Consider the following 20819-nt stretch of genomic DNA (forward strand, 5'->3'; position numbering starts at 1 on the left):
TGCCTAGGAAAGTAGAATTGGCAGGCAAAAGGGAGAGGGCCTTTTCAGTGGTGACCCCGCAGCTGTGGAATGTATAGACTCTGAGCCTCAGGAAGATCACTACACTTCAGTGTTCTAGAAAGGGTCTGGTGACTTAAATAACTGCTCTGTAAATTGTGAAACCAGGTTGGGATGGTTTATCTGTTATTTGGCTGATGGTTAGGCTTCCGGGTTGGCGCCATCGCCGAATGGCGGACTCCCTCCGAGCTCCGGAGGGAGCCTGCTCGGCAGGGGCTGGGTCCTACCGCACCGGCGATGCGGGGACCCTTAAAAACCACGGCCACGAGGGCCGTGGACATGGAGACTCGGCTGGCACCGTTAGCGCCCTCCCGACTCGTGAAGGAGCCTTTTTAAAGGCTACGGATCGGGTGCCGGGGAGAAGCGTGGTGCTTTGAGTCCTCTGCTATCCCTGCCGAGCGCAGCCGCATGCCATCCGGCGGAGAGCGCTGACTTCTTCCATTGAAAATTCGGACTTTTTAACAACAACCCGTGAGTAATTTGGAAACTGGGTTTCAAAGGAGAAAAAAAAAGAATTTCTTTTCGAATTGGACACGAGCGGGGGGGGATCCAAAAAGGAAGTCAGTCCCCCCCCCTATTGTAAACCTTTCAAAACAAGGATGGGGAAACCAAGGTCCAAAAAGATTTGTATTGCTGATAAAAACTAAGAATTCCACGATGGGGAACTATAAGAACTGTGCTGGAGGACGAATTGAGGGAGAAGAAACGTAACCCCCCCCCCTGGGAACCGGGGTGATTGAAGAGAGAGCCTGGTGAAAAGAGTCGGAGATTTTGACAGCTGTCAAAGTAGCTGTCAAAGCCGGAAAGCAGAGAGGATTTTATTATGAGAACTTTGCTGGCTAAATTTGTTACAATTTGCTACAACTTGTTAAAACTTGGATACAAAATGGCGAAAACATGGATAACAATCGGACTTTTGGACTAGAGAAAACAAAGTTACAACAATCCCGCTAGAGGAGTTTCGGGACATTACAAAGATGGTCGTAAGTGGAAAAACACCATTGGAATTTTACAGGACTGGTTATCTTCTGGGAAAGCTGCAAAACGGAAATAATATTTTGTCTACAGGGTGTTCAGCTAAAGGAGACAATAGAATTTTCTATTGAAGAAAGGAAGGGACTGAACGCAAGTTTTTGTTCCTGAATAACAATAATCCCTGCAGACTTACTAAGCTTCTGAATTAGAACGTTTCAGCAGCGGAACAAGAGGAAACTGGACTACAATTTGGAAAGAACAATGGGGGGAGCTTTATTAAAGATCTGAAGTTAAGTGTTTTAAAAAATAATTATAAAAGGAAAAAAAAAAAAAGCCAGCAAGGAGTTGGGGGAAATAGGCGATTTATGGACTGTAAGAATTCCAGGCGGATAACATGGTTTGGTGGTCAGGGGGAAATTAAACCGGGGACAGGGGGGGAGAACTAAAATCCAAAGGCTTGTTAACTTCTTTTTTTGAACTGGCTTTGTTTCATCTATTATACCTTTTATTTCTTGTTTCTGATATTTCTATTGTGTGGGGTGTTTTTATTATTAAAAAAAAAAGGGAAATTGTGGAATAAAAATGGGGTGGGCCCTGGGAAAGAAATTTTTTGTTTTTTATTAAGGGTATTGATGAGGAGTGCATAAATTTTAAATTCGAATAATGGTCTAAACAAATTAAGTTTTTAATTAGAACCGAGAGCTTGTGGAGCCAACAATATGAAAAAGGAATATGGTAGGGGTGGGGGAAGGGGGGAGTCCCAGAAAGTGGATGTATGAAAATAAGGTTCTGAATGTATTTTAATTTTTATTTTCTGTATTTTTGAAAATTTTAATAAATATTATTTAAAAAAAAAATAAATATTTGGCTGATGGTTAATAGTGCTGAGGTACTTTTCCATTTCTATTTTGTATTGCTGTTGTAGTTTGAAATCTTTAATGACGTCAACTGCCTTGGGAAGCTTTGATCAGAAGGGCAGTCTCTAAACAAAAGTCTAATAAATAAGTGGCCCCTATCGCTTGTCACTTTTACCACCGCCATTGTCTGGGGCAGAACAAGAGGCATATGAAGAAGGAAGGTGCTGAGCTGCAGAGGAAGAGCTCTTGCCTGTGCACCTCCTGTTGGTGTGTGAGACCTTGGCAGATGCCCAACTTTGCCTTTGACCTTTGACACCTGCCCAGTCTCCATATCCATTTTCAAGTGGGCCAGGACAGTGAGGGAGGCCTCTCAAAGGCTGTGCCTTCCTAGCTGATTTGTTTCTCTCTCTGTTCCAACACGACCTTCAAGGCCTCAGGGCAGTTGCAAGAACCTCAATCTCACCTTCGCAACAATAACAATCCTGCAAAGCAGGTTAGATTTTGGTTCGTCCTTAACTCCTGGTTCACACGTTGGATGGGTCCAAGCAAGTGTACATCAGGGGGCGACTGGGACTGCTCATGTGTGTGGACAGGGGAAGCAAGCTCATTGGTTGTAAAGAGCCAAGAAAGAGTAAGACCTTTGCAGTAGCAGCTATGGGAATACCCTTGGAAGGGAAGGAAGCAGATCACCAATCACGGCCACCACAGAACTGAGGTGTGGTGCCCTTGGCTTTGCTGCCAAGACAGGTGGAGGATGGAGAGAAAAAGTAAGTGCGCGTGGGTGGTGAGGAGAAGGAAATGGGGCACTATAACCAAGAGGAGGGCAAGTGGGTGGATGGCTATAAAACCATGTGAGTCTGACGCATGGAAAGATATTGGGACACTTAATCTACATGTCAGTGCCCAGCATCAGTATATACTGTTTAGTTCTTTGTGTTGTCCACTGTTTGGGAGAAAGGGAATGAAAAATAAAGGGTAGGGTGTACTAGGGGAAAGAGGAGCTTGTGTGAACTTAGCAAGCGCATTGTCACACAAAGCATAATGAATGGAAGGAACTCACTGTCCTAAGAAGTGATGGTGGTTTAGACTTGTGCTGTGCTGAAAATTGCTCCTGATTTTATTTCTTTTAATAACCATTCTCCATTGATAAGAAAACGAGTTACATTTCAAAATTCTCAAAGGGGATAGAAACTGCAAACCATATTGCCAGTCGTCTGTACCATGCAGCCTTCCTGGGTGTCCACATTTCAATTTAAGCCCAGAAGAAGACGTTGTGAAGAAACAGATCAGGAAGCACAGCCAGCGAGGGAGGCTGCAGGTTGCTGGGGCATGCGGAGGGCACCTGGTGGCAGTGGGGGGTGGCAGCCCCCTTAATGGGGGGGGCTGGGACGAGCAAGCTTGGATGACCCTGCATCTCCCTAAGCATTGTGGGTTGTGGCCATGGGGCCGCAGCTCAGCGATGTTGCTCATGCATTGCATGCAGTAGATCCCAGGTTCAGACCCAGGCACTTCCAGTTAAAAGGATCAGGTAGCAGGTCCCTAGGAAGTCGCTGTCAATCAAAGTACAGTTGGTACTACTGGCTAGGTGGCTTAAATAGCCTGACCGAGTAAAGACAGCTTCCAATGAGTTCCTAGTATTTGTTGCAAACAGAAACTCTTTCTTTATCTCAGCCAGAAGCCTCTCTTCATGACTTCCCAGAAGCTGATATGGAACAGTTTTCCTGGAAAGGGATGTCAAGCACCCTCCATTTTCCTTGCATCTTGAGCCATAATCATCAATAGGCACTGGCTGCCAGAACAATAAAGTCAATGTGAGCTTTTCTGAACAAGTAGGAAGAGGTTGCTGAATTCCATTACCTCTCCCAAACAACTGCACATTATCCCTTTATGGCTGCTGATTGATTGTTCCATTGTTTGGCTCCTTTCTCTATTGCTCATTTGGTTTTTATTATTTACTGTGTATATTTTAAACTGATTCTTCTTCACGTCTCTGTTAGCTGCTGCAGACGTTTGTGGGTTTGTGTTTTCGTAACTGAGAGGTGGAACAGAATTGTTTTAAATAAAGTCAAAAATAAATTTTCAATTATCCTAGGACTGTGGTGACAATGGAAACTTTTCCATGGAGGGATTTGGCTCGGGTTCAGCCTGGAGCGTTCAGGGTCTGGTGTGTTCTGTGGCGCTATTTCTTCTCCAGAAGAGAAGGACGTTTCGAGATGTTAAGTGCACTAATAATGGCAGGAACTTTAGTTGGGCTGATTAACGATGATGACAGTATTTAATGTAAAAGGCTCTCTAAATCCTTCTGTACAACAGCACTAATTACTTTGCGGTCCGATGTGCTGCACTATCAGAGCTAATGAGACCACATAAATCCAGCTAATTATTCCTCTATTATGGTTTATCTATGACCTTAAATGCATACTCTATCCATTGGATTGCACCCCACTAATATTATTCCATCCTGTTTCCCTAGCATGTTAGTGTGTTTATGTTGAATGGCTCCTGAGAAAAGAGAGAGACTTAAAGCTCCCACTACAAGTACCTTGTCAATAATTTGTACAGAAAGACCTGTGTGGCTATTTGTTTCTGAAGACTGCTGTTATCGCATCCCAAGAAACAATCTGAGGTGTCCCATGAATTTTGTCTTGCACCCCTTGTTTCCTGCCAATCCAATGCATATCAATCAAGTCTGAGATGCAGGAGATAACCATGGCAGCCCCATAGCCGTGCCCCAAAAGTGAATCTAAGAATCCAAGCATCTGTATGTGTGTAGCAGTAGCAGTACACAGCACAATGCCGAATCTATTAGAATCAGCTGGCAGTTACAGACAAGGATGGTGCCAAGCTTCAGGAGATCCATGGCAAGGTGCCACAGATGCCCCCTGCCATTTGCTCACCCGCTATTGCTTTTGCAGCGGCAGCAACACACTTACCACCCTCCTTGCTGGCCCCAGGGCAGTGTTTTAACATTGGATAGGTGGCAGTTTCATTTTTGATTCCTTTCCTCTGTAACCGCCTGCCATTTTAATTTGTCCAAAATGCAATACCCTGCTCTAGATCTGTAAAATGTGTTGATGGAACTGCAAACAGTGGGTTGCTCCCATTCAAAAGTGGCGCCACAGCCTGCCCAGCGCTTGATACAATGGAGGGTGGGAAAGTGGCACAGCCAGGTTGGGTTCCTGGGGGGCCCTTCTGAGCTGCTGGGGGGTCCTTGGGCAGTGCCTGGCATTGTTTACTGCTGGCGCCAGGCCTGGTTATAGAATAGTGAGCTGGCAAAGGAGGGGTGTCACAGTTAGCATGTTAGATTTGGGCTGGGGAGAGCTGGGCTCACATCACTGGTTGGCCATGAAGTTGCCATGGGCGCACTATGTTAATCAAAAAGCCCCACTTCCAGATGCAACAGGTCCTGCAGTGAAAAAGGAACCTTAGATCAGGACAGAAGCACTGGCATAATCACCAGTAAAACCTATGCAATGTAAGCCTGTCTGAATGAGGCCGTTTACAGAATGACAACATTGGGTTGTCACTTGCATACAGGGCAATTTCGTAATCTTTGAAACCATTTTTTAAAAATATGCTGCATGCTTCTTCTTTTTTTTTTTTTTTTTTGAAGAACTTATCTGGGTCTAAGCAGTATGAAGACGTTGGAAAGAGGAAGAAAACTCAACCCAGAGCACATGTGCATGTGCACGATAAGTGGTGTTTACACTGACTTCCTCAATGTGAAAGATGCATTATCATTTATCTGGGCACACTCTCCACTGGTTAGTCCTGCGTTCAAACTATACCAAACAGCCTGGAATGGCAAAGCCTTGGGGAAACCTAAGCTTGTTCACTTATGATCTTAATGGGTAGAGCCTAGTTAAAATGATCACAGCAGTCAACATTTTTGAAACAGCTGGAAGACATCTGGAGCTTCTAGCTACCCCAGCAAAAACAGTTCATAGTTGTCACCATCAGAGCAGATCTGTTCGTCCTTTGCTTTTGGCATTTCCCCTTTCAACGAAATCCTCGGGGCAGCTAACGAAACCACCAGTCCCTTTTCCTGGGGAACTTTTGGGGTTGTAGCTCTGTGAGAGGAATAGGGGTCTCCTAACAGCTCTCAGCATGCCTTAACAAACTACATTTCCCAGGATTCTCTGGGGGAAGCCATGGCTTCCCCCAGTAACTAAGATCAATGATGTGGTGCAGCCGTGTCCTGTGTTCTGTTCTCCTCATCTTAGGCCTGAGGGTGGGGGCAGAAGGGGCAAATGGTTGCTCTGGCCCTTTCTTCCCATCTCACTCTAGTTTTCCTTGCCATCGTGTTCCAAGAGTGGTGTTAAGGAATCGGTGCTTGGAGTTGGGAATAGAATGGATGAAGGAGAAGGAAATGAAACTTAATACAGACAAAACAGAGATGCTCGTGGCCCATATGCCTGTGGCTCAGAGAGTGGATGTTCAACCTGTTTTAGATGGGATAGTACTGCCCTTGAGGAATCAGGTTCTCTCTCTCTCTCTCTCTCTCTCTCTCTCTCTCTCTCTCCCTCCTTCCTCTTTGCTGCCACTTTCCAAGCGAATCCCCCCTCCCCGTTTATTTCTACTTTTGGCTGGCATTTGGCCTATCCATTGGCTGATTTTAACTGGATAGCTTTAATCTCTGCTGCCATATACCGGTAGATATTGCTTTGTTCTGTCTCTACTTCATATTACTTTCTTTTCTTTCCTGATTCTTTCTGTGTATTTTTAAAAAATATATGTTTTACCTTTCGATGAATTATTCATTGTTAGCCACCTTCGGCAATATTTCTCAGAGAGGTGGGATGTAATTGCTTTTAACGAACAAATAAGATTGAAAGAAATAATATTCCTACATGCAAGCTAACAACGGGGTATTTATAAAGATACAATTTTTCTAATTCACATGGAATCAGAAGCAGGGCCCTCAGGTTTAGTCCCATCTCTTTGACACTCACAATTGCAAACTGGGCATACTTTATGTGGCAAAGTTGGTAAAAAGCAGCAGTGTCACCAAAAAAGGAACTCTTTGGGGACCATAAGTTGCAGCTTGATTTTCACACCAGTTAGTTCCTCTTGTGATACAGAACACCCTTTTGACCCTTCAAAATGCAATTGTTCAAGCAAGACACCAAATACTAAGTGGACAATGACTCAACACCACCAAAAGAGCCATTTTCCTGCCCACAAAGGACTGGTCTTTGCCAGTGCTATTTTCCTAGAAAAAGAGCTGTCAGAGATCACCACGAGCTCCTCCCTTGTTCTCTTAGAATGGCATTGGCGCTCACCTGAAAAAAAGCCCTGGATACTGTAGCTTACCTGACCCCACAGTGGCATGGAATTGGTTTGAACCAGGACCTCATGACTTTTGATCTGCCAAGGTGAGCATTGTCCATCAGCATTCATATGCTGGGACCTGCCAGACCACTCCAAGCAGGGAACAAAAACAGAGTCTTTATGAAGCCTCTGTAGCCACCATACATGGCTGGTGGGCTCCATTTGGCCTGGTCAGTCGCAGCTTGAGTAGCCCTGGTTTGAAAGGCTGGTGCTGCCTGCTCACTTATTCCCATCCCCCCTTCCCTGTTTCTCTGATGCAAATTTATTTTCCATGGGAAACCGGTTTGAGATGATCTAGCAGACAATAGCAGAACAAGGCTGATGGATGAAAGAACAGGCGGCAAAGGAGGCGGGGGATGACGGCAGCGTCTCAAGGCTATAAACCGTTTGCAGGAATGCAATAAACTCCACCTGTAGACAAAACACTATCCATGTGTTTACTCCAAGATCTGGAGTTTTATCGCTTCCACGTTTGTTTCACGGCCTGTTATGGTCTGTGTTTGAAGTGAGGGAGGAAATGAATACCTGGTGACTTGACATATTTCCACCCTGCCTCTCACGCTGGAAGACAACAACACATCACATTCATGGAGTTGCAGTAAATGGAGAAACTCTCTCACTCCATTAAATCAATTTCCTTGTGCTTCAGTCTAGAGTCACATGTTCACCAGAGCCATGGAACGTTTTGGCTTTGGGCACTTTGCTAGGCATAAAAAATAATTCAGCTGGAGTGGCTCTCCCAACAAGAAAGAGTGGGATGCTTTGAAATGAAGGAAATTCAGGAACCTCCTTATGGTGGTTTGCACTAAGATATATACAATGAATTGCCATTAATTTCACCGGCATTTGCTTCCTTAAGTTTACCTACAGTGGACTAAGACAAAATTCACCTGTGTAGCAGAGAGAGAGGAGAGAGAAAAAAAATATCTAGTAGTCTCTCTTAGCCTCACCAGTTTTCCATCCTGAGCTACAGCCTCTCACACGCAATGCTTCATGGTTCTGACTGGAATCTTGGATTGTGAACACGAGGCTAATAAACAACAGATGTGAAACTGTCTTTGGGATTTGGTCTTCTAAACATCATTTCCTTCTCAGGTAAACCAGTCTGTCAAATCCCGGCCAAATACGTTGCGTGTGTTTGTTTGTTTTAGTATTTGGAAAGCCACAAATAATAAACCACCTATGCACATGCCCCATTTTGTTCCATGGGACTTCTTTTTCAGTAAATGGAGATAGGATTGCTGCCTGAGCACTTGCAGAGATGGACCTTGGGGTCTCAAATTTCAGCGGCACCCTGTGCGACACCAAAATTTGACACACACCCCTCTACCTCTCATCTTCTATTCTACATCATAGCTGCGGTGCTTGCTGTACTGCCCCCAAGGCTCTGATCCCAGTGTGTCCGAACTTTAGCAAATGCAGACAAGCTTCATTGTGAGCATTTTGACCCCCATCACAATAAAATACGTCTGGGGCATCTATCTCTCACTTGGTTATTTGCTGAGAGAGTTCAGAAAATGCTGATCTCAGTCGATTTGCAAAATTACTGTGAACCAGGGCAGGCGAGATCACATGTGCCAGTTACTCTTTGCTTCTACCTGTCATTTCACACCAGCTGGGAGGTCTCCTTGTCTATCTCATTTAAAGAATAAAAAAGTACCTGCTATGAGTTGCAGATAACCACGGGATGGGGAGGGTGGAAGTGTTGGGAGTGGCATAATTCTTTGGTAGAGAACCGCGGCCGCTTTGATTCTTCCTTTACCAATAGAATTTGCCCATTGTTCCTTTCATACTGTTTGTGTGACAGGCGTCTAAAGGAACCTCCTGCTGCAAATCAAGGGGTGGTGAAATCCCATGAAGGAATTTCATATCAGCACAGGGTGCCTGATTGTTGCAGAATCCCTCCCCCTGCCTCCTTACCTCACTGTGGTGAGCCAAGCATCCCCATAGCCTGTGCATGCAGAACAGGGCTGCCAGATACTACGGTGAGAATTGTACAAGGCTTTTTGTCACAGAGACCAGATGGTAGGCTACAACACATGCTCCTTCTCCCAAAGGCCCTTCCAGAAGGGGGAGCTTAAGGGCTTCACTGTGTCCTGCGGAAATTCCTTCCCACAAGGGCAGTTCATCTGGTCTGGCAATCACTGCCTTGGAGGTTATGCAGGGTTATTTCAAAGCCATGTCTCTGTATGATGCAATTTACAAGACACATTAAGAAACTGATGCATATTTAATATATTAATATATTATTTGGTCTGGATACGAAACATGATGAGTTATTATTTAGGCCAATGGGCTGCATCCGCATGGAATAACATATACAATTTACCGTATACTAGACAAATATTCATGGTCAGGCAACAGTCAGGCAAATATCAAATATGAACAAACAACTTATGCATTAAGTTTAACATGTAGTTTTTCCAAGAGCAATAAAACGTACAGTGGTACCTTGTTTTTTGAACATAATCCATACCGGAAGACCGTTCGAGTTCTGAAATGTTCGAAAACCGAAAACTCAGTACAGAAGCCTCAGAATGGAAAACTCAGTATGGAAAACTCAGTACGGAAGCCGTGTTGCTGATTTGACTTCTGAGGCACATTTGAAAACCAAAGCATTTATTTACTTCCGGGTTTATGGCGTTTGAAAACGGAAATGTTCGTCAACAGAGACGTTTGAAAACCGAGGTACCACAGTATTTGAAACCACGCTCTTGCACCAGTACTGCGGACTAAATGTCTTCTACATAAGGCTGGCCAAGCATACTCCAGGGATTGTCCATGTAGACCACAACCGTTTAAAATGGCATGATGCTACTTTAAATGCACAGTGCAGATGGGGGCCTAGGTGTAACATGTAGCCTGACCTGAAAACTGGGTATACTACACTGCTCATGATATAATTGTAGGCACTCCTGGATTTATAAGTCTTGTGTCCCCCCACTCCCTAGTTGAACTGATGGGTAACCACAAAAAAGCTTCAATCAAAAAAAAGCTGACAAAAAGAAAGCTCTTTGAATAAAGTGACTAATAAAGCTAGTCAAACAACAGGGTGCTATATTGGATTTTCCTGTGCATAATAAGAGTCAAAAGCCTTCAGGCTCCATCCCGCCTGGGAGCCCAAACAACAAGAAAGCAGCTCTCAGCTTTGTTCCAGGCGTAGCATGGATCATATGGAGGCAATGAACATATCATCTAGGCAAAAAAATATCTAAGGATGGATGCTGCCTTCTGATGAAAGGGCTACATCAGCAGCCCACTAAAATAAAGAGAAGCTGGATCTGGTCCAACATGCCTGGGCAGCACATGATAAGACCAAAATGAGCCATGAATTGCCTCAGCCACAGCTTCTTGCTTGGAGGGATGGTATTCCATCTGGAAGCCATGTGTGCGATGGGGGAAAGCTCGGAAGCTACAGAGACAGCATCAAACTCTGTATGAGGTCCTGGGTTTATGTTACCTTTTGGAGAATGGACAAAGTTCACCTACCTCTGCCATGGGGATTTTGTTCATGGAATTACCTATGAAATGGCAGCGCCAGGTTAATTCGGATCCTACCATTTGTGCAAACTACCATGAAAACCATGATGATGCACACCTGCGGGTGGCTTTGCTCTAGCATCAGAGTCAGAGGGAAGCCCCGTCCCTCCTGCCTATGTGTTGATGGGATGTCTTGACCCTGGTAAACTATAAATATTCCCAGGGCAGCTATCAGCCCATAACAGATTATTGGGAAATTGTGCTTCTGAATTCTCATGCCCTTTATTGCTCTCTACCCTTTGGGCTGATCAGCTGGTGCATGTTATTGTCCCCAGTCATCCAATCACCATCCCAAACAGTTCAGAGGCATTCACAATGGCAGCAGCCCCTCTTGGATTTGTACTAGTTGCAACTGCATCAGTCGTGCTGCTGTCCTGAGCCTTTGATAGTAGCCAAGAAGGGTTTAACTGTGTGCATCCAAAACTGTCAGTAATGCCACAAAATGGATAGGATCACCACTATCTGACATTCAGTCAGACCCATATATAAGATCGTAGCTATCCTGTTATAGTTTATTTGAAAGCTTGGATATAAATAACATAAGCAATAAATGTCTGCCTGAGTTACTGGAGACCCAGCTTAAGGGCTGGTTCAGAATGCCAGTTCCTGGAATGGTACAGTCCTCTAAACACAACCGTACCCCCTCAGATTTCATGTGGGGAAAATGCCATGCCCCACATGAAATATTTGCATTTCCGATGCATTGGGCCCAAAGCCTTCTTTCTGGAACATAACACGTTCATATGGAATAAATAAAAAAATTTAAAAAATTGTCCACTAGCACCTTAGAGACAAACTAAGTTTGTTCTGGGTATATGTTTTCATGTGCATGTGTATCTGAAGAAGTGTGCATGCACACAAAATCTTATACCCAGAACAAACTTAGTTGGTCTCTAAGGTGCTACTGGACAATTTTTAAATTCATTTCGACTGTGTCAGACCAACAGGGCTACCTACCTGAATCTACTTTCATATGGGACACAGTTTTGATGTGGGAAAACGTTTTACAATATGCAAAGCCTATGTCAAGTTTGAAGTGGTAGAGTCACTTGAGAAGACTGTACCATGCCAGAAACTGAATGTATGTATTAGCCCTAGATATAATTCTACAAGAGCTTTCTTTCCTTCGGTCAGGGTCGGGATGTGTGTTCTGTTCTTCAAGTTCTGCACATCTTTGTTCTTCCACTTTTATTTTTATTTTTATTTTTTAAAGGCCCTGTCAGTTTGTGAGAACTGGGGGGTAGAGTATGAATGAGAAACAAAAGTCTTAAGACAAGAGTCAGGATCCAGTGGTGAGCTTTTGAGAAGGCACAGCATCTTCCTCCCAGAACTTAAGAGATGTGCTCTTGTCCTCTGTAAAGCCTTTTCATTGCACCCCTGCAATCACAGCCATTGTTCCGAAGCTTTTTGTCTCAGTAGTCATAAACAAGGTGAATAAACTTGCCCACAGGTAAAATAAATACAAGGTACCCACTGGACTAATATTTGTTGAGCTGTACAGAGCGAACACTCCCCCCTTCCAGGAATTATACATTATCCGGCAAGTCTTTTCTTTTCCACATATAGCTTCACTTTTGACCTACAAAAGCCACATCAGATTGTCCTCATGGCAATTAGTTAGGACAGCAAGGTGAACAGACGCTCATGACAATGAGTGTCCCTAAAGTTCCCAGTGATTGTTAGCCAAAGGTCACCTGACTTGTGGTGATCCCCGCTTCTCCTTTAACATGACAGCTTCCTGCACAAGGCAAGTGGGCAACCTGATTCATCTGCCAGAAGCAGAAGTTGTGGCTTCCCTTCCCAACCTAATGCACCTTATGCATTTAGGAACGGATGCTGTTGGAGGGTGTGCGTGCGTGCGAGCAAATGTGTCTATTGGAATTATCTGAGAGTTCTTTTGTTTGCATCCAGAAAGATGCTGATTGAACGCAGAGTCCAAATGAGTTTAAAGCATTGCATAAGTACGCGTAAATAACCTTTCATCTATAAATAGTTTTTTTTTAAAAAAAACTTGTTAAACGAATGTGTTGGGAAAGATTTCGCTTGCTGTATGGCAGCAAGCCACAAACATCTGCTACAAAGGAGAGAAGTCCTATCCCCGGCTCTGAATTGTGGTCCATGTGTGCCTTCTATTAATCTCTGGTTTAGGAATTTTGATAGATTGGCCACCTCCGGGGTGTGACTCTGGTGTCCTCAGCTCTTTTCAAGGCTTCCCTTGTTGTTTCCTGTGTGGGCGTGCTGCGGGTTTTTGTTTTTTTGTTTCTGAGAGGGAGTGTCATATGATGGGTCAGCAACTTCTGATCTCTCTGTCTGATCCCACTTCCTTCCTGAGTTTGATAAACAGTCAAAGAAACTATTTATGTGCGCATATGGATGTTTGTGTCTCAGATGTTTGCCTTGGCTCTTCCAGTTGTATTGGGTTTTTTGTGGGGGGGGGGTCACTTATTCTATCTGAGCAGATCCGCTCAGCTCTCTCTTTCTCCCAGCTAGCTACCACAGATTGACTGGGGGAAAACTTTCATAGGTGTCCAGCAGGGCTGAGGAAGAAGTTCCATTCACTCCACATTTTTTAAAATATTAATTTTTATCAGTTTTACATATAATCACATTTTCAGTTTTACATATAATCACATTTTCAGTTTTACATATAATCACATTAAATCTCTTTGGCTCAACTGAGCCTGACAACTTCCCTTCCTCCCGCCTAATGGTTTACAAAATTAAATTTTGCTTCTTTGCATTTCACTTCTTTTCCTTTCTTGTTCTATCATTACCTAAAATATTAAATTACTCAACCTGAATAGGTAGCAATTTCATCTTACAAATCTTCAGATAACCCTGCTAGTGATGTTAATTGCTTACAGTTGTCTTTCAAATATAATATAAATTTATTCCAGTCTTTTTGGAATTCTTGGTCTCGCTGGTTCCGGATTCTTCCCCTCAGTTTCGCCAGTTCTGCAAAGTCCATCATTTTCACCTGCCACTCTTCTTTTGTTAGTACTTCATGTTGTTTCCATTTTTGGGCTAACAACATTCACCTCACATTTAAAGGTGAACCTAATTCACACTTACTGAAACAATACGCAAGCCGAACTGAATTTTGCAGTTCTCTTCTCCAGGCAAGCAATATGTAGAAAAACACAGTGCAGGTAAAAATGCGTATGTTAGTGAAAACAGCACACACACATGCTTTAGAGCAGGGGAAATTGCTTTGCAAAACTGTGCACGTTATGCAAACGCCATATAAAAATGTGCCTATTAGGAGAAATCAGAGCTAAAGTACTGGTGAAATTTTGCGAGGTTTTTCTTTTTTTAAAAAATTGCAAACTGATGTGAAAATGTGGGAAATTGTGCTTAAGATTGGAAAAATGAGAAACTGAGAGAAATCAAAATTGACAAATTTGCCCATGTCTGGCTTCAAGTTGTGTCACATGGTATGTGACCACCACACAATTTACTTAAATTAGTTTAATAACCTCTCAGCAGGGAGCTCTTGGAGCTGTAGTTTGTGACAGGAACAGAGAATTCCCATAACCTGTTCCTTTGCCATACTATAATTACCAGAATTCTTTGGGGGCAATCATAGCAGTTTGCTTGGTGTAAAACTGCAACAGGTTCTTAGCGTAGCTGCTTCAGAATTCTCTTATTTGCAGCACTGAAGTGTCTGGCTATGGAACCTCACAGTACGAACACATACCTTCTAGCATTTCATAGGTGGTGTTAAGGATACCTTTGTGCATTCCTTTTCTACGACCAAGAGGTGCTGCCTCAGAGCCCTGTCCCTAGTTGCTGAATAATCTTTTCAGCAAGAGACTGTCCTACATTGCATCTAAGTAAGGTGCACTCATAAACACATGGCATTGGTGCATTTAAGTAATTTTAGACTCTGGGTATTACGGTATTACAGAGCCTGTTCCGCTTCCCATTCTTTTTTTAAAAAAAAACATTTGTATTGATTTTCCAATAAAAACAGCCAATCAACATATCCACATCATAATCCAATTAAAAACAAGAAACTAAAATAAAAAAGACCAAATTGTAATTATTAATTTTTCCGGGCTCCCCATAGTCTGGACCTTTGAAGCATATCTCCAAATCTTCAGTCCTGCCTCTTCTCGTTGTTTTCATATTTTCCGCCTTCTGGTCTTAACGCATTAAAGCTCTTTGTCCCTGGCTATGCGATTCTCAATCATGTCAAAAATCATATGTTCTTCATCCACGGAATAGCTTTATTTGTAAATATATATTTTTCGCTTCCCCCACTCTTTAGACGCTTACTGGGAGCATGAGGTACAAAAAGGGTTATGTGCATGCCCCCCCCCAAAGGGCCAGTGGCGATTCACTTGTGGCATTTGCCAACTTATCCAGCTAAATGTTAGGTAGTGCTTATGAAAATTGGCTTTGACTGTCCACATGCTTGATCCAGTCTTCTCCTCCTGTATCTCTTAGATGTGCAGGCAGGCAGTGGGCCTGCACATAAAATTTAATGTTAACAGATGGGAGTCTTCTTGTCATGTGTCCATGACAGCCAATGAGCAGGCCCAGTGTGGTGTAGTGACTGGCGTGCGGGATTGAGGACCTTGGGAGACCAGGGTTCACATCACCACTTGGCCATGAAGCTCACTGGGCAACCATCTCTCAGCCTAACCTAACCCACAGGCTTATTTTGAGCATAAAACTGGAAGAGGAAGATTCGTATATGCCACCTTAAACTCCTTGGAGGAAAAGGCGGGGTATAAATGTAATAATAATAATAATAATAATAATAATAATAATAATAATAATAATAATACAGTCATATCTCGGGTTGAAGTTGCTTCAGGTTGAGCGCTTTTGGGTTGCACTCCACGCCGACCCGGAAGTAACGGGACGTGTTACTTCTGGGTTTCGCCGCTCGTGCATGCGCAGACAGTCAAAATGACATCACGCGCATGCGCAGAAGCGGTGAATCGTGACCCATGCAGACGCAGGTTGTGTTCGCTTCAGGATGCAAACGGGGCTCTGGAACGGATCCTGTTCGTATCCAGGGTACCAGTGTAGTAATAATAATAATAATAATAATAATAATAATAATACTTACTTCTGTATAAATGAGCTACTTCTGCACCATATGTCATTTATTTCTGGTTGGGGGAAAGGTATTGAATATATCTGTCTCACTAGCATACACATATGACTCAGTAGTGATAAACACAGGAAATGGTAAATATCCTCCAGTTCCCAGTCTACTCAGTTTCAAGAACCCCTTTACGCATTATATTTTAGTGTATGTATGGCTAAAGCTGAGTGAACATGTTTACAAATATGTTCATGACACACAGGTCTGCTTGGCAAAGAGCCAGCAGTGGCCTGAGCTCCTGGGTCTAGTATACATTTGGTGACAAACCTGTGTTTCCTGCTTTTATGGTGTGTGCTCTCTCTCTCTCTCTCTCGCCTCCCCCCACCTTTAGTCTCATGAAGCCTTTTTGCATTTGTTACTGGATTGTAGGTTAAAACTTGCTTCTGCTCTTTGGTGCCCTGAAACGCTGGTGGTGGTGGAGGCATGGCATGGGGTCATGTGAACTCCAAGAGCCAAGCCCAAAGGGCTGGTGGGTAGAGACCAGACAAAGGAGATACCACGACCCTCTACATTCAGGCCCTACAGGCCTGCCCGGTAAAGAAAAGAAAAAACAGAAAGGAAAGGAAAACGATAATCTTTCGTATGAAAGACATGCACCGCTGCCAAATGCAGATCACAATGCCTGTTTGTATTTGGCTGGAGCGGTTATGCTGCTTCTTATATAAGGATGAAAACTGTAAGAGCTGCCAGGAGACATGTAGCTATAGTGTACACAAAAATAGCTAATTCATTCTTCACCAGTACTTTGGTTCACAAGGCCGGCCCTACCATTAGTCAGAGTGTGAGGCAGTTGCCTGAGGCAGCCTCCTCCCTAACCAATTGCCCCAAGCCCCCTGGCCATTTCCCTCTGCTGGAGATCAGAGCTGGGTGCGCCTCACAGCCTCTCACGAACTCCCTAAGCTGTCCTGCTGCTCTCAGCTGCAATGGACAACACAGCTCTGTTCCTGCTGAACTTCCAATCCAGACTGACAGGAGAATCTTTTCTTTTGCCTTAAACAGCCAAATGTTTCAATAAATGAGTTCAATAAACTCTCCCCATGATCTTGTGTCCAGAAGCATTTTCTTGTTCATTTTCTAGAGCTGTACATTAGGACGGCCACCTTCCTCCCACCCTCAGTTTGGCCCACTTTCCACGTTACCTCTCACGCCGAAGTTTCTTCCTTGCGGAAGTATGGATAGAGTAACTATCTGCACTGCTGCCGTTTTGTTTGTGCTCGGGGCACAATGAAGAGGGTCATTTCATTCATTCCAGAAAGGCTCTCCGGACACACAGAGGCCGCGTTGTGCTGAAGTGAAAGGCATCTTTGAAGGAGCGTGTCATCTGCCCCCACTTGGCCTTGCTGTAGGACTGGAATCAAAATACCAACTCAGACTTTGCAGCACGATTCATTCAAGCCACTCTGGACAGCTCTCACAGGGCTCCCTTCCCCAAAAGAATGCCTGAACTTTCCCAAAGGCAACAGACCAATTCCCCTTGACCCTCTCCTTGTGCTATGGCCCTCCCACCCCAGGCTGAAGATACCCTGGAAAGCCAGATAAATGAGGCCTGTAGTTGCTGAAATGTGATTGTGAAACAATGTCAGCTATGAGTTCCAGGGGAAAAAAGAACCATGTTTAGCTGTTAGCAGTGAATAATAACAGCATAGGAACCTGCCAGACCATTGGTCCATCTGGCGCAAAATTGTTGACTGACTGGCAGCGCCTCCCCAGGATTTCAGACAGGATTCCCTCCCAGCCTTAGCTGGAAATGCCAGGCGTTGAACCTGGTAAAACAGATGCTCTACCACTGCTCTACAGTCCTTTCCCTAAAACCAATCAACAAATCCTCCTGTGGCACCAAAGAGACTGACAGGTTTGCTGTGGCGTGAGCTGCCATAGACCTTGACTCAGTCCCTCTCATCCTGACTTGTCTCACAGGTTTGCTGTGAGGGGGAACCTTCCCTACTGGAGTAACCAGGGCTTTTCCCCCAGCCGGAACTGAGTTTCGGCACCTCTCAGGTGGGCGCCATTATGAGAGAATGAGGGAGGCATTAATGGTGAGTTCCAGCATCTCTTTTTCTAGAAAAATAGCACTGGGAAGAACCCTATGTTAAGCAACTTGAACAGCTGGGAGGCAGAGCATAGTATATTTCACCAGACGCAAGCCGTGGACTAAGGAGGTGCCGGGTACATATATGTGTTGGAGCACTGAGGGCTGTCGTGTGAACCGAAGTCACAAAGTGAGAAGAAGTAATGGATAACAGGAATCTGGACCTGGATCCTTGGCACACAAGCCTGCCTTGAGTACAGCTCTCATTTTAACTGGAGCCATATTTGTCTATAGCTTGAGAAGGACCGGTGATTGCTGCTGAAGCCGAGAGGAAGACAATTCCATTCTGTAATAAATCCCAGCCCTGCAGCCTCCTCCCATGTACTTGTCCTTTGAGATTGCTCTGTAGACATACAGCAAAGCCGCTGAGAGGCCAGCAGGGTTTTATTGGCACTTCATGGGCTTCTGTAAATAATATACGATTCCAGATCTCCTGGTATGGGAGTTCTACAAAGCAGACGCCACAACTGAGAAAGCCCCCTCATGCACAAGAAGGTCTCTCTCATTGACCTTAGAGCCAGGGCAGCCAATGTGGTGCTTTCCAGATGCTGTTGGACTACAACTCCCATCAACCCTGATCATTGGCCATGCTGGCTAGGACAGATGGGAACTGCAATCCAGGTAATGAAGAGGGCACCCCATTGGCTATCATTGCCTTAGAGGCAGGAGCAGGGGGTGGGGTGAACACCTGAAGGTGGGATGCTAGAAGAAGGAAGCTTCCCTGCATGAATGGCTGTGAGCTGAATCGAGGCAGCCTGAGCCTCATTTGTGCTTGCACCCCACCCTGTCAGAGGAGTCCTCTATTTGGAAGACGGCTTACAGATAAAATCTGATTCAAAGATAAAGAACCTTATGAGAGGAGAGCAGAAGTTGTCCAACAACAGCAGCCCCCAGACAGGCACACACCCAGGTCACAGTCTTCTCCACCATGGTGAGATGTATTGAGGGCTTATTTGAATTATAATCATTATTTCTAAAATTGCATCTCTGAATAAAATTAGCATACCCTTTCTCCTTTTTAAAAGAGATATAGGAATGGCCATCTCCCCCAAGACAAAAAGATATGGTGGACGTGATAGACTTTCCCATCCATGTGCAGATTAGTTTTCTCCCTTACTGGGATCTAAGAGGGCGGTACATATCCCAGGATCTCTGGTGGGCAAAGACACTCCCTGGATGGAACTGAAAGGCAGAGTGTCTTTTATTGGCTGGGGACCCTGGTACTTAAAGTCATGTCCCTGGCTCTCAGTCGGAAAGAGATTCCCTGCACATGAATAGAAGCACCTTCTCCCTCTGCTTCCATCTCCTCCACTGCCTTCGCTAAATTCAGTACCCACACCACCCAAGGAATGGGTGAGCAGCCAAAGCAGGGCTTTCTGGATGTTTCAGCTGAGCTCTTAAAATGCCCGTTGAGGCTTCTTGAAAATCCAGAGCACCCCAAAAGCCCCAAAGAGCACTTAGTGGACAAGCTAGAGAGTGGGTGCACAACAATGCACATCTTTGCTTTAAATACCGTATTTTTCGCTCTATAGGACGCACCCGACCATGGGACGCACCTTGTTTTAGAGGGGGAGAACAAGAAAAAAAATCTCCCCCTCTCTGCGCAGCGCCCCTTCAGTGAAGCGACAGGAGAAACAGAGCCCCTTCCATTTCTCCTACCGCTTCGCTGAAGGGGCGCTGCGCAGCTCTCCCTCTCTGTGCAGCGCCAGGAGAGCGAGAGGGGTTGGTGCACACCGACCCCTCTCACTCTCCAGGCTTCAGCGAAAGCAACCCAAAGCCTCCGGAGCATGGCGTGAGCGCTCCCACTGCGCTTTGGGGGCTTCGCATTGCTATCGCTGAAGCCATGGAGCCTGCACTCCATAAGACGCACACACATTTCCCCTTAGTTTTTGGAGAGGGAAAAGTGTGTCTTATAGAGCAAAAAATATGGTAGGTAGTGCCCAGCAGCTTGACTCACACCTGGAAAGAGAGACTCACACCCTTCATTGTTTCAGAGTTACAATTCAGGGTTCAGGGAATTGTTGTCATTGTCCTTCATGTAGCTGGAGTACAACATCACAGCTCTGCTTCCCGTTTGCTCTGTTCAAGCGACCCTATGCTGTAGCGCTACAGACAGATTTGCCAGCTGCGTTGAAATTCCAGAACTTTCTTCAGTCTAATCGTGACATCCGTTTTAACCGCAACGCCGCAGTTCCCTTTCACAATGCTGTAATTCTCCCTCGGAGCACTGCTGTTCAAAATGCATTGATCCACAGACGTCAGCCCTACTACGGAGACATAAACTGCGGCTTTGTGAGATAGTCAGAGATGGTCTGGCTGAAAATGCCAATGGTGGACAATATATCCTTTCTTTCCATCGAAAACAAGTCTGGTATTTCGGAGGAAGGGGAGTAGTGGGCAAAACAGTGGAATTGTTCAGATTCTGTGCGTAGATATAACCTTCTGTATGCTGACAAGAAGACCTTTTGCTCCTCCGTCCTCATGTCAGGAATAGCCTGTGCCCATCAGTTCTGATGTTAAAGGGCCTCAAACAGGGAATGTACTCATGAGAACAGAGTGTATCAATTTGTAATGTATACTGTTTACACCATACAAAAGGTGTGCTCAGGGATTCTAAAGGTCAGTTCCGGGATGCTAATTCAGTGTCATTGATTGTAACTCTGCATATATCCAGAGGAGAAACCTAGGCTCCTTTCCCATTCAGTCATGAAGGTTACTGGGAATGGCAGGAACATTCTCAGCCTATAACACCACATAACCTGCTCTGACTCATGGGAGAAAGGAGAGTTACAAATGTAATAATCATCATAATCGTCGGCCCTGGTTAATACAGTCACTGATGAACCCAACT

At 44.6% G+C, this 20819-nt stretch overlaps 2 long non-coding RNA genes across 2 annotated transcripts in view; both read left to right on the plus strand.

Annotated features, from left to right (window-relative positions):
• The window catches only part of LOC308471418, an 80233-nt gene that overhangs the window by 24469 nt on the left and 34945 nt on the right, over positions 1 to 20819 (plus strand). The window lies entirely within an intron of this gene.
• On the plus strand, positions 1912 to 3972 carry LOC308471425. Its single transcript, XR_013982956.1, has 2 exons — positions 1912 to 2656; positions 3561 to 3972. It is a non-coding gene; the product is annotated as an uncharacterized lncRNA (long non-coding RNA).

Source organism: Podarcis pityusensis (assembly GCF_964106645.2).
Source record: "Podarcis pityusensis genome assembly, chromosome: 2".
Taxonomy (NCBI): Eukaryota; Metazoa; Chordata; class Lepidosauria; order Squamata; family Lacertidae; genus Podarcis; species Podarcis pityusensis.